At 41.4% G+C, this 11,567-nt stretch overlaps 1 long non-coding RNA gene across 4 annotated transcripts; it reads right to left on the reverse strand.

Annotated features, from left to right (window-relative positions):
- Positions 1-1,948: 1,948 nt before the first annotated feature.
- On the reverse strand, positions 1,949-2,856 carry LOC127920339 (uncharacterized). 4 transcript variants are annotated; one of them, XR_008106003.1, is made up of 4 exons: positions 2,793-2,856; positions 2,330-2,546; positions 2,227-2,297; positions 1,949-2,098 (listed from the first exon to the last, which is right to left on the reverse strand). It is a non-coding gene; the product is annotated as an uncharacterized LOC127920339 (long non-coding RNA). The 4 variants fall into 4 exon arrangements; XR_008106002.1 differs by lacking the exon at positions 2,227-2,297 and having other exon boundaries at positions 1,949-2,105; XR_008106004.1 differs by having other exon boundaries at positions 2,259-2,546.
- Between the last annotated feature and the right edge of the window lie 8,711 nt (positions 2,857-11,567).

Below are 11,567 nucleotides of genomic sequence, written 5' to 3' on the forward strand. Positions count from 1 at the left end.
CCTGTCATGGTTCTACCTGTCACCAGAGACCTGTCATGGTTCTACCTTTCACCAGAGACCTGTCATGGTTCTACCTGTCACTAGAGACCTGTCATGGTTCTACCTGACACCAGAGACCTGTCATGGTTCTACCTGTCACTAGAGACCTGTCATGGTTCTACCTGTCACCAGAGACCTGTCATGGTTCTACCTGTCACTAGAGACCTGTCATGGTTCTACCTGTCACCAGAGGGCAGCAGTGACACCCTACAGACCATAATGACCTCTCAGGTGATGTCCTATTAGAGAGGTGTGTTTTCTGTCACCAGAGGACAGCAGTGACACCCTAGAGACCATAATGTCCTCTCAGGTGATGTCCTATTAGAGAGGTGTGTTTTCTGTCACCAGAGGGCAGCAGTGACACCCTACAGACCATAATGACCTCTCAGGTGATGTCCTATTAGAGAGGTGTGTTTTCTGTCACCAGAGGACAGCAGTGACACCCTAGAGACCATAATGTCCTCTCAGGTGATGTCCTATTAGAGAGGTGTGTTTTCTGTCACCAGAGGGCAGCAGTGACACCCTACAGACCATAATGACCTCTCAGGTGATGTCCTATTAGAGAGGTGTGTTTTCTGTCACCAGAGGACAGCAGTGACACCCTACAGACCATAATGACCTCTCAGGTGATGTCCTATTAGAGAGGTGTGTTTTCTGTCACCAGAGGGCAGCAGAGACACCCTAGAGACCATAATGACCTCTCAGGTGATGTCCTTTTAGAGAGGTGTGTTTTCTGTCACCAGAGGACAGCAGTGACACCCTAGAGACCATAATGACCTCTCAGGTGATGTCCTATTAGAGAGGTGTGTTTTCTGTCACCAGAGGGCAGCAGAGACACCCTACAGACCATAATGACCTCTCAGGTGATGTCCTATTAGAGAGGTGTGTTTTCTGTCACCAGAGGGCAGCAGAGACACCCTACAGACCATAATGACCTCTCAGGTGATGTCCTATTAGAGAGGTGTGTTTTCTGTCACCAGAGGGCAGCAGAGACACCCTACAGACCATAATGACCTCTCAGGTGATGTCCTATTAGAGAGGTGTGTTTTCTGTCACCAGAGGGCAGCAGAGACACCCTACAGACCATAATGACCTCTCAGGTGATGTCCTATTAGAGAGGTGTGTTTTCTGTCACCAGAGGGCAGCAGAGACACCCTAGAGACCATAATGACCTCTCAGGTGATGTCCTATTAGAGAGGTGTGTTTTCTGTCACCAGAGGGCAGCAGAGACACCCTAGAGACCATAATGACCTCTCAGGTGATGTCCTATTAGAGAGGTGTGTTTTCTGTCACCAGAGGGCAGCAGAGACCTGTCATGGTTCTACCTGTCACTAGAGGGCAGCAGAGACCTGTCATGGTTCTACCTGTCACTAGAGGGCAGCAGAGACCTGTCATGGTTCCACCTGTCACTAGAGGGCAGCAGAGACCTGTCATGGTTCTACCTGTCACTAGAGGGCAGCAGAGACCTGTCATGGTTCCACCTGTCACTAGAGGGCAGCAGAGACCTGTCATGGTTCTACCTGTCACTAGAGGGCAGCAGAGACCTGTCATGGTTCTACCTGTCACTAGAGGGCAGCAGAGACCTGTCATAGTTCCACCTGTCACCAGAGACCTGTCATGGTTCTACCTGTCACTAGAGGGCAGCAGAGACACCCTAGAGACCATAATGACCTCTTTCCAGATCCTTTGCTGTGTGCGTTGTCTCCTGAGTAGATATTGAGTCATTTTATATTTATTATTTTATCCTTTATTTAACTAGGCAAGTCAGTTAAGAATAAATTCTTATTTTCAATGACGGCCTACTGCAGGGACAGAAAGACAGATTTCTATCTTGTCAGCTCAGGGATTTAATCTTGTAACCTTTCGGTTACTCGTCCAACGCTCTAACCACTAGTCTATCTGCCTCCTCTACACTCTAACCACTAGACTACCTGCCTCCTCTACACTCTAACCACTAGACTACCTGCCTCCTCTACACTCTAACCACTAGGCTACCTGCCTCCTCTACACTCTAACCACTAGACTACCTGCCTCCTCTACACTCTAACCACTAGGCTACCTGCCTCCTCTACCCTCTAACCACTAGGCTACCTGCCTCCTCTACCCTCTAACCACTAGACTACCTGCCTCCTCTACACTCTAACCACTAGGCTACCTGCCGCCTCTACACTCTAACCACTAGGCTACCTGCCTCCTCTACACTCTAACCACTAGTCTACCTGCCTCCTCTACACTCTAACCACTAGTCTACCTGCCTCCTCTACACTCTAACCACTAGTCTACCTGCCACCTCTACACTCTAACCACTAGTCTACCTGCCTCCTCTACACTCTAACCACTAGTCTACCTGCCTCCTCTACACTCTAACCACTAGGCTACCTGCCTCCTCTACACTCTAACCACTAGACTACCTGCCTCCTCTACACTCTAACCACTAGGCTACCTGCCTCCTCTACACTCTAACCACTAGTCTACCTGCCTCCTCTACACTCTAACCACTAGTCTACCTGCCTCCACTACACTCTAACCACTAGGCTACCTGCCTCCTCTACACTAACCACTAGGCTACCTGCCTCCTCTACACTAACCACTAGGCTACCTGCCTCCTCTACACTAACCACTAGGCTACCTGCCTCCTCTACACTAACCACTAGGCTACCTGCCTCCTCTACACTCTAACCACTAGTCTACCTGCCACCTCTACACTCTAACCACTAGGCTACCTTCCTCATCTACACTAACCACTAGACTACCTGCCTCCTCTACACTCTAACCACTAGGCTACCTGCCTCCTCTACACTCTAACCACTAGGCTACCTGCCACTTCTACACTCTAACCACTAGTCTACCTGCCTCCTCTATACTCTAACCAGTAGTCTACCTGCCGCCCCTCCACTCTAACCACTAGGCTACCTGCCACCTCTACACTCTAACCACTAGACTGCCTGCCTCCTCTACACTCTAACCACTAGGCTACCTGCCTCCTCTACACTCTAACCACTAGGCTACCTGCCACTTCTACACTCTAACCACTAGTCTACCTGCCTCCTCTATACTCTAACCAGTAGTCTACCTGCCGCCCCTCCACTCTAACCACTAGGCTACCTGCCACCTCTACACTCTAAGCACTAGGCTACCTGCCTCCTCTACACTCTAAGCACTAGGCTACCTGCCTCCTCTACACTCTAACCACTAGGCTACCTGCCACCTCTACACTCTAAGCACTAGGCTACCTGCCTCCTATACACTCTAACCACTAGGCTACCTGCCACCTCTACACTCTAAGCACTAGGCTACCTGCCTCCTCTACACTCTAAGCACTAGGCTACCTGCCTCCTCTACACTCTAAGCACTAGGCTACCTGCCTCCTCTACACTCTAAGCACTAGGCTACCTGCCTCCTCTATACTCTAACCACTAGGCTACCTGCCTCCTCTACACTCTAACCACTAGGCTACCTGCCTCCTCTTTTTCCTAGTTTGTCTCCTGGGTAGTTATTGAGTCATAGTGATGTTTTTCCTAGTTTGTCTCCTGGGTAGTTATTGAGTCATAGTGTTGTTTTTCCTAGTTTGTCTCCTGGGTAGTTATTGAGTCATAGTGTTGTTTTTCCTAGTTTGTCTCCTGGGTAGTTATTGAGTCATAGTGTTGTTTTTCCTAGTTTGTCTCCTGGGTAGTTATTGAGTCATAGTGTTGTTTTTCCTAGTTTGTCTCCTGGGTAGTTATTGACTCATAGTGATGTTTTTCCTAGTTTGTCTCCTGGGTAGTTATTGAGTCATAGTGTTGTTTTTCCTAGTTTGTCTCCTGGGTAGTTATTGAGTCATAGTGATGTTTTTCCTAGTTTGTCTCCTGGGTAGTTATTGAGTCATAGTGTTGTTTTTCCTAGTTTGTCTCCTGGGTAGTTATTGAGTCATAGTGATGTTTTTCCTAGTTTGTCTCCTGGGTAGTTATTGAGTCATAGTGTTGTTTTTCCTAGTTTGTCTCCTGGGTAGTTATTGAGTCATAGTGTTGTTTTTCCTAGTTTGTCTCCTGGGTAGTTATTGAGTCATAGTGTTGTTTTTCCTAGTTTGTCTCCTGGGTAGTTATTGAGTCATAGTGTTGTTTTTCCTAGTTTGTCTCCTGGGTAGTTATTGAGTCATAGTGTTGTTTTTCCTAGTTTGTCTCCTGGGTAGTTATTGAGTCATAGTGTTGTTTTTCCTAGTTTGTCTCCTGGGTAGTTATTGAGTCATAGTGATGTTTTTCCTAGTTTGTCTCCTGGGTAGTTATTGAGTCATAGTGTTGTTTTTCCTAGTTTGTCTCCTGGGTAGTTATTGAGTCATAGTGTTGTTTTTCCTAGTTTGTCTCCTGGGTAGTTATTGAGTCATAGTGTTGTTTTTCCTAGTTTGTCTCCTGGGTAGTTATTGAGTCATAGTGTTGTTTTTCCTAGTTTGTCTCCTGGGTAGTTATTGAGTCATAGTGTTGTTTTTCCTAGTTTGTCTCCTGGGTAGTTATTGAGTCATAGTGTTGTTTTTCCTAGTTTGTCTCCTGGGTAGTTATTGAGTCATAGTGTTGTTTTTCCTAGTTTGTCTCCTGGGTAGTTATTGAGTCATAGTGTTGTTTTTCCTAGTTTGTCTCCTGGGTAGTTATTGAGTCATAGTGTTGTTTTTCCTCGTTTGTCTCCTGGGTAGTTGAGTCATAGTGTTGATTTTCCTAGTTTGTCTCCTGGGTAGTTATTGAGTCATAGTGTTGTTTTTCCTCGTTTGTCTCCTGGGTAGTTATTGAGTCATAGTGTTGTTTTTCCTAGTTTGTCTCCTGGGTAGTTATTGAGTCATAGTGTTGTTTTTCCTAGTTTGTCTCCTGGGTAGTTATTGAGTCATAGTGTTGTTTTTCCTAGTTTGTCTCCTGGGTAGTTATTGAGTCATAGTGTTGTTTTTCCTAGTTTGTCTCCTGGGTAGTTATTGAGTCATAGTGTTGTTTTTCCTAGTTTGTCTCCTGGGTAGTTATTGAGTCATAGTGTTGTTTTTCCTCGTTTGTCTCCTGGGTAGTTGAGTCATAGTGTTGTTTTTCCTAGTTTGTCTCCTGGGTAGTTATTGAGTCATAGTGTTGTTTTTCCTCGTTTGTCTCCTGGGTAGTTATTGAGTCATAGTGTTGTTTTTCCTAGTTTGTCTCCTGGGTAGTTATTGAGTCATAGTGATGTTTTTCCTAGTTTGTCTCCTGGGTAGTTATTGAGTCATAGTGTTGTTTTTCCTACTTTGTCCCCTGGGTAGTTATTGAGTCATAGTGATGTTTTTCCTAGTTTGTCTCCTGGGTAGTTATTGAGTCATAGTGTTGTTTTTCCTAGTTTGTCTCCTGGGTAGTTATTGAGTCATAGTGTTGTTTTTCCTAGTTTGTCTCCTGGGTAGTTATTGAGTCATAGTGTTGTTTTTCCTAGTTTGTCTCCTGGGTAGTTATTGAGTCATAGTGTTGTTTTTCCTAGTTTGTCTCCTGGGTAGTTATTGAGTCATAGTGTTGTTTTTCCTAGTTTGTCTCCTGGGTAGTTATTGAGTCATAGTGTTGTTTTTCCTAGTTTGTCTCCTGGGTAGTTATTGAGTCATAGTGTTGTTTTTCCTAGTTTGTCTCCTGGGTAGTTATTGAGTCATAGTGTTGTTTTTCCTAGTTTGTCTCCTGGGTAGTTATTGAGTCATAGTGTTGTTTTTCCTAGTTTGTCTCCTGGGTAGTTATTGAGTCATAGTGTTGTTTTTCCTAGTTTGTCTCCTGGGTAGTTATTGAGTCATAGTGTTGTTTTTCCTAGTTTGTCTCCTGGGTAGTTATTGAGTCATAGTGTTGTTTTTCCTAGTTTGTCTCCTGGGTAGTTATTGAGTCATAGTGTTGTTTTTGCTAGTTTGTCTCCTGGGTAGTTATTGAGTCATAGTGTTGTCTTTCCTAGTTTGTCTCCTGGGTAGTTATTGAGTCATAGTGTTGTCTTTCCTAGTTTGTCTCCTGGGTAGTTATTGAGTCATAGTGTTGTTTTTCCTAGTTTGTCTCCTGGGTAGTTATTGAGTCATAGTGTTGTTTTTCCTAGTTTGTCTCCTGGGTAGTTATTGAGTCATAGTGTTGTTTTTCCTAGTTTGTCTCCTGGGTAGTTATTGAGTCATAGTGTTGTTTTTCCTAGTTTGTCTCCTGGGTAGTTATTGAGTCATAGTGTTGTTTTTCCTAGTTTGTCTCCTGGGTAGTTATTGAGTCATAGTGTTGTCTTTCCTAGTTTGTCTCCTGGGTAGTTATTGAGTCATAGTGTTGTTTTTCCTAGTTTGTCTCCTGGGTAGTTATTGAGTCATAGTGTTGTTTTTCCTAGTTTGTCTCCTGGGTAGTTATTGAGTCATAGTGTTGTTTTTCCTAGTTTGTCTCCTGGGTAGTTATTGAGTCATAGTGTTGTTTTTCCTAGTTTGTCTCCTGGGTATTTATTGAGTCATAGTGTTGTTTTTCCTAGTTTGTCTCCTGGGTAGTTATTGAGTCATAGTGTTGTTTTTCCTAGTTTGTCTCCTGGGTAGTTATTGAGTCATAGTGTTGTTTTTCCTCGTTTGTCTCCTGGGTAGTTATTGAGTCATAGTGTTGTCTTTCCTAGTTTGTCTCCTGGGTAGTTATTGAGTCATAGTGTTGTTTTTCCTAGTTTGTCTCCTGGGTAGTTATTGAGTCATAGTGTTGTTTTTCCTAGTTTGTCTCCTGGGTAGTTATTGAGTCATAGTGTTGTTTTTCCTAGTTTGTCTCCTGGGTAGTTATTGAGTCATAGTGTTGTTTTTCCTAGTTTGTCTCCTGGGTAGTTATTGAGTCATAGTGTTGTTTTTCCTCGTTTGTCTCCTGGGTAGTTGAGTCATAGTGTTGATTTTCCTAGTTTGTCTCCTGGGTAGTTATTGAGTCATAGTGTTGTTTTTCCTCGTTTGTCTCCTGGGTAGTTATTGAGTCATAGTGTTGTTTTTCCTAGTTTGTCTCCTGGGTAGTTATTGAGTCATAGTGATGTTTTTCCTAGTTTGTCTCCTGGGTAGTTATTGAGTCATAGTGTTGTTTTTCCTACTTTGTCCCCTGGGTAGTTATTGAGTCATAGTGATGTTTTTCCTAGTTTGTCTCCTGGGTAGTTATTGAGTCATAGTGTTGTTTTTCCTAGTTTGTCTCCTGGGTAGTTATTGAGTCATAGTGTTGTTTTTCCTAGTTTGTCTCCTGGGTAGTTATTGAGTCATAGTGTTGTTTTTCCTAGTTTGTCTCCTGGGTAGTTATTGAGTCATAGTGTTGTTTTTCCTAGTTTGTCTCCTGGGTAGTTATTGAGTCATAGTGTTGTTTTTCCTAGTTTGTCTCCTGGGTAGTTATTGAGTCATAGTGTTGTTTTTCCTAGTTTGTCTCCTGGGTAGTTATTGAGTCATAGTGTTGTTTTTCCTAGTTTGTCTCCTGGGTAGTTATTGAGTCATAGTGTTGTTTTTCCTAGTTTGTCTCCTGGGTAGTTATTGAGTCATAGTGTTGTTTTTCCTAGTTTGTCTCCTGGGTAGTTATTGAGTCATAGTGTTGTTTTTCCTAGTTTGTCTCCTGGGTAGTTATTGAGTCATAGTGTTGTTTTTCCTAGTTTGTCTCCTGGGTAGTTATTGAGTCATAGTAGTGTTGTTTTGCTAGTTTGTCTCCTGGGTAGTTATTGAGTCATAGTGTTGTCTTTCCTAGTTTGTCTCCTGGGTAGTTATTGAGTCATAGTGTTGTCTTTCCTAGTTTGTCTCCTGGGTAGTTATTGAGTCATAGTGTTGTTTTTCCTAGTTTGTCTCCTGGGTAGTTATTGAGTCATAGTGTTGTTTTTCCTAGTTTGTCTCCTGGGTAGTTATTGAGTCATAGTGTTGTTTTTCCTAGTTTGTCTCCTGGGTAGTTATTGAGTCATAGTGTTGTTTTTCCTAGTTTGTCTCCTGGGTAGTTATTGAGTCATAGTGTTGTTTTTCCTAGTTTGTCTCCTGGGTAGTTATTGAGTCATAGTGTTGTTTTTCCTAGTTTGTCTCCTGGGTAGTTATTGAGTCATAGTGTTGTTTTTCCTAGTTTGTCTCCTGGGTAGTTATTGAGTCATAGTGTTGTTTTTCCTAGTTTGTCTCCTGGGTAGTTATTGAGTCATAGTGTTGTTTTTCCTAGTTTGTCTCCTGGGTAGTTATTGAGTCATAGTGTTGTTTTTCCTAGTTTGTCTCCTGGGTATTTATTGAGTCATAGTGTTGTTTTTCCTAGTTTGTCTCCTGGGTAGTTATTGAGTCATAGTGTTGTTTTTCCTAGTTTGTCTCCTGGGTAGTTATTGAGTCATAGTGTTGTTTTTCCTAGTTTGTCTCCTGGGTAGTTATTGAGTCATAGTGTTGTCTTTCCTAGTTTGTCTCCTGGGTAGTTATTGAGTCATAGTGTTGTTTTTCCTAGTTTGTCTCCTGGGTAGTTATTGAGTCATAGTGTTGTTTTTCCTCGTTTGTCTCCTGGGTAGTTATTGAGTCATAGTGTTGTTTTTCCTAGTTTGTCTCCTGGGTAGTTATTGAGTCATAGTGATGTTTTTCCTAGTTTGTCTCCTGGGTAGTTATTGAGTCATAGTGTTGTCTTTCCTAGTTTGTCTCCTGGGTAGTTATTGAGTCATAGTGTTGTTTTTCCTAGTTTGTCTCCTGGGTAGTTATTGAGTCATAGTGTTGTTTTTCCTAGTTTGTCTCCTGGGTAGTTATTGAGTCATAGTGTTGTTTTTCCTAGTTTGTCTCCTGGGTAGTTATTGAGTCATAGTGTTGTTTTTCCTAGTTTGTCTCCTGGGTAGTTATTGAGTCATAGTGTTGTTTTTCAGTTTTACTTTGTATCTACTTTTGAACCTGCTCCAGTAAAGTATTTATTTTTGCTCTCAACACCTGGTTCCTCGTCTGGATCTCGTCTCTGCTCACAGGTCCAACCTAACCACATCAAAGAGAGAGACGAGAGAGAATATACATTATGTTTATGTCTGCCAGTTCTCTCATTTTCCTGTTTCAGAGGTACTCAACCACTTTCCATTACAATGGAGGGAAACGGTGACAAACTAATGATTCACCTGCCTGACAGTCTACGTCACCAGGATCTTTTTCTAATTCCTGTCTGTGTATTTGATAAAGGTTTCCTGTCTGTGTATTTGATAAAGGTTTCCTGTCTGTGTATATGATAAAGGTTTCCTGTCTGTGTATATGATAAAGGTTTCCTGTCTGTGTATATGATAAAGGTTTCCTGTCTGTGTATATGATAAAGGTTTCCTGTCTGTGTATATGATAAAGGTTTCCTGTCTGTGTATATGATAAAGGTTTCCTGTCTGTGTATATGATAAAGGTTTCCTGTCTGTGTATATGATAAAGGTTTCCTGTCTGTGTATATGATAAAGGTTTCCTGTCTGTGTATATGATAAAGGTTTCCTGTCTGTGTATATGATAAAGGTTTCCTGTCTGTGTATATGATAAAGGTTTCCTGTCTGTGTATATGATAAAGGTTTCCTGTCTGTGTATATGATAAAGGTTTCCCTGTCTGTGTATATGATAAAGGTTTCCTGTCTGTGTATATGATAAAGGTTTCCCTGTCTGTGTATATGATAAAGGTTTCCTGTCTGTGTATATGATAAAGGTTTCCTGTCTGTGTATATGATAAAGGTTTCCCTGTCTGTGTATATGATAAAGGTTTCCTGTCTGTGTATTTGATAAAGGTTTCCTGTCTGTGTATATGATAAAGGTTTCCTGTCTGTGTATTTGATAAAGGTTTCCTGTCTGTGTATATGATAAAGGTTTCCTGTCTGTGTATATGATAAAGGTTTCCTGTCTGTGTATATGATAAAGGTTCCCTGTCTGTGTATATGATAAAGGTTCCCTGTCTGTGTATATGATAAAGGTTTCCTGTCTGTGTATTTGATAAAGGTTTCCCTGTCTGTGTATATGATAAAGGTTTCCTGTCTGTGTATATGATAAAGGTTTCCTGTCTGTGTATATGATAAAGGTTTCCTGTCTGTGTATATGATAAAGGTTTCCTGTCTGTGTATATGATAAAGGTTTCCTGTCTGTGTTTTATGATAAAGGTTTCCTGTCTGTGTATATGATAAAGGTTTCCTGTCTGTGTTTTTGATAAAGGTTTCCTGTCTGTGTTTTATGATAAAGGTTTCCTGTCTGTGTATATGATAAAGGTTTCCTGTCTGTGTATATGATAAAGGTTTCCTGTCTGTGTTTTATGATAAAGGTTTCCTGTCTGTGTATATGATAAAGGTTTCCTGTCTGTGTATATGATAAAGGTTTCCTGTCTGTGTATATGATAAAGGTTTCCTGTCTGTGTATATGATAAAGGTTTCCTGTCTGTGTATATGATAAAGGTTTCCTGTCTGTGTATATGATAAAGGTTTCCTGTCTGTGTATATGATAAAGGTTTCCTGTCTGTGTATATGATAAAGGTTTCCTGTCTGTGTATATGATAAAGGTTTCCCTGTCTGTGTATATGATAAAGGTTTCCTGTCTGTGTATATGATAAAGGTTTCCTGTCTGTGTATATGATAAAGGTTTCCTGTCTGTGTATATGATAAAGGTTTCCTGTCTGTGTATATGATAAAGGTTTCCCTGTCTGTGTATATGTTAAAGGTTTCCTGTCTGTGTATTTGATAAAGGTTTCCGGTCTGTGTATATGATAAAGGTTTCCTGTCTGTGTATTTGATAAAGGTTTCCTGTCTGTGTATATGATAAAGGTTTCCTGTCTGTGTTTTTGATAAAGGTTTCCTGTCTGTGTATATGATAAAGGTTCCCTGTCTGTGTATATGATAAAGGTTCCCTGTCTGTGTATATGATAAAGGTTTCCTGTCTGTGTATTTGATAAAGGTTTCCCTGTCTGTGTATATGATAAAGGTTTCCTGTCTGTGTATATGATAAAGGTTTCCTGTCTGTGTATATGATAAAGGTTTCCTGTCTGTGTATATGATAAAGGTTTCCTGTCTGTGTATATGATAAAGGTTTCCTGTCTGTGTTTTATGATAAAGGTTTCCTGTCTGTGTATATGATAAAGGTTTCCTGTCTGTGTTTTTGATAAAGGTTTCCTGTCTGTGTATATGATAAAGGTTTCCTGTCTGTGTATATGATAAAGGTTTCCTGTCTGTGTATATGATAAAGGTTTCCTGTCTGTGTTTTATGATAAAGGTTTCCTGTCTGTGTATATGATAAAGGTTTCCTGTCTGTGTATATGATAAAGGTTTCCCTGTCTGTGTTTTTGATAAGGTAGAGAGCAGCAGAAACACGTGTGTGTGTGTGTTCAGCACAGCACACCGCTCAGAGCAGACTGGCTGTTAAGTCACCACGCCATGGTGGGAGGGAAGGATATGGAGAGAGAGGTATTGGAGGAGGGAGAAGGAGAGACAGGACAAAGGAGAGAAAAATGCATACCAAATAAGGAAGTCATTACTTCTGCCCTTCACAAGTCTAAGGGACATAAGGGTCAGAATTGGCTTTGGTAGTGGTATAGAAAACACAGTAGGTTTAATTTAATATATACATATTTTTTAAACTCAGTGTACAAACAATGTATTGACTTAGAAATGTGGAGTGAGAC

The sequence above is a fragment of the Oncorhynchus keta genome, unplaced genomic scaffold (genome assembly GCF_023373465.1).
Source record: "Oncorhynchus keta strain PuntledgeMale-10-30-2019 unplaced genomic scaffold, Oket_V2 Un_contig_1900_pilon_pilon, whole genome shotgun sequence".
NCBI lineage: Eukaryota > Metazoa > Chordata > Actinopteri > Salmoniformes > Salmonidae > Oncorhynchus > Oncorhynchus keta.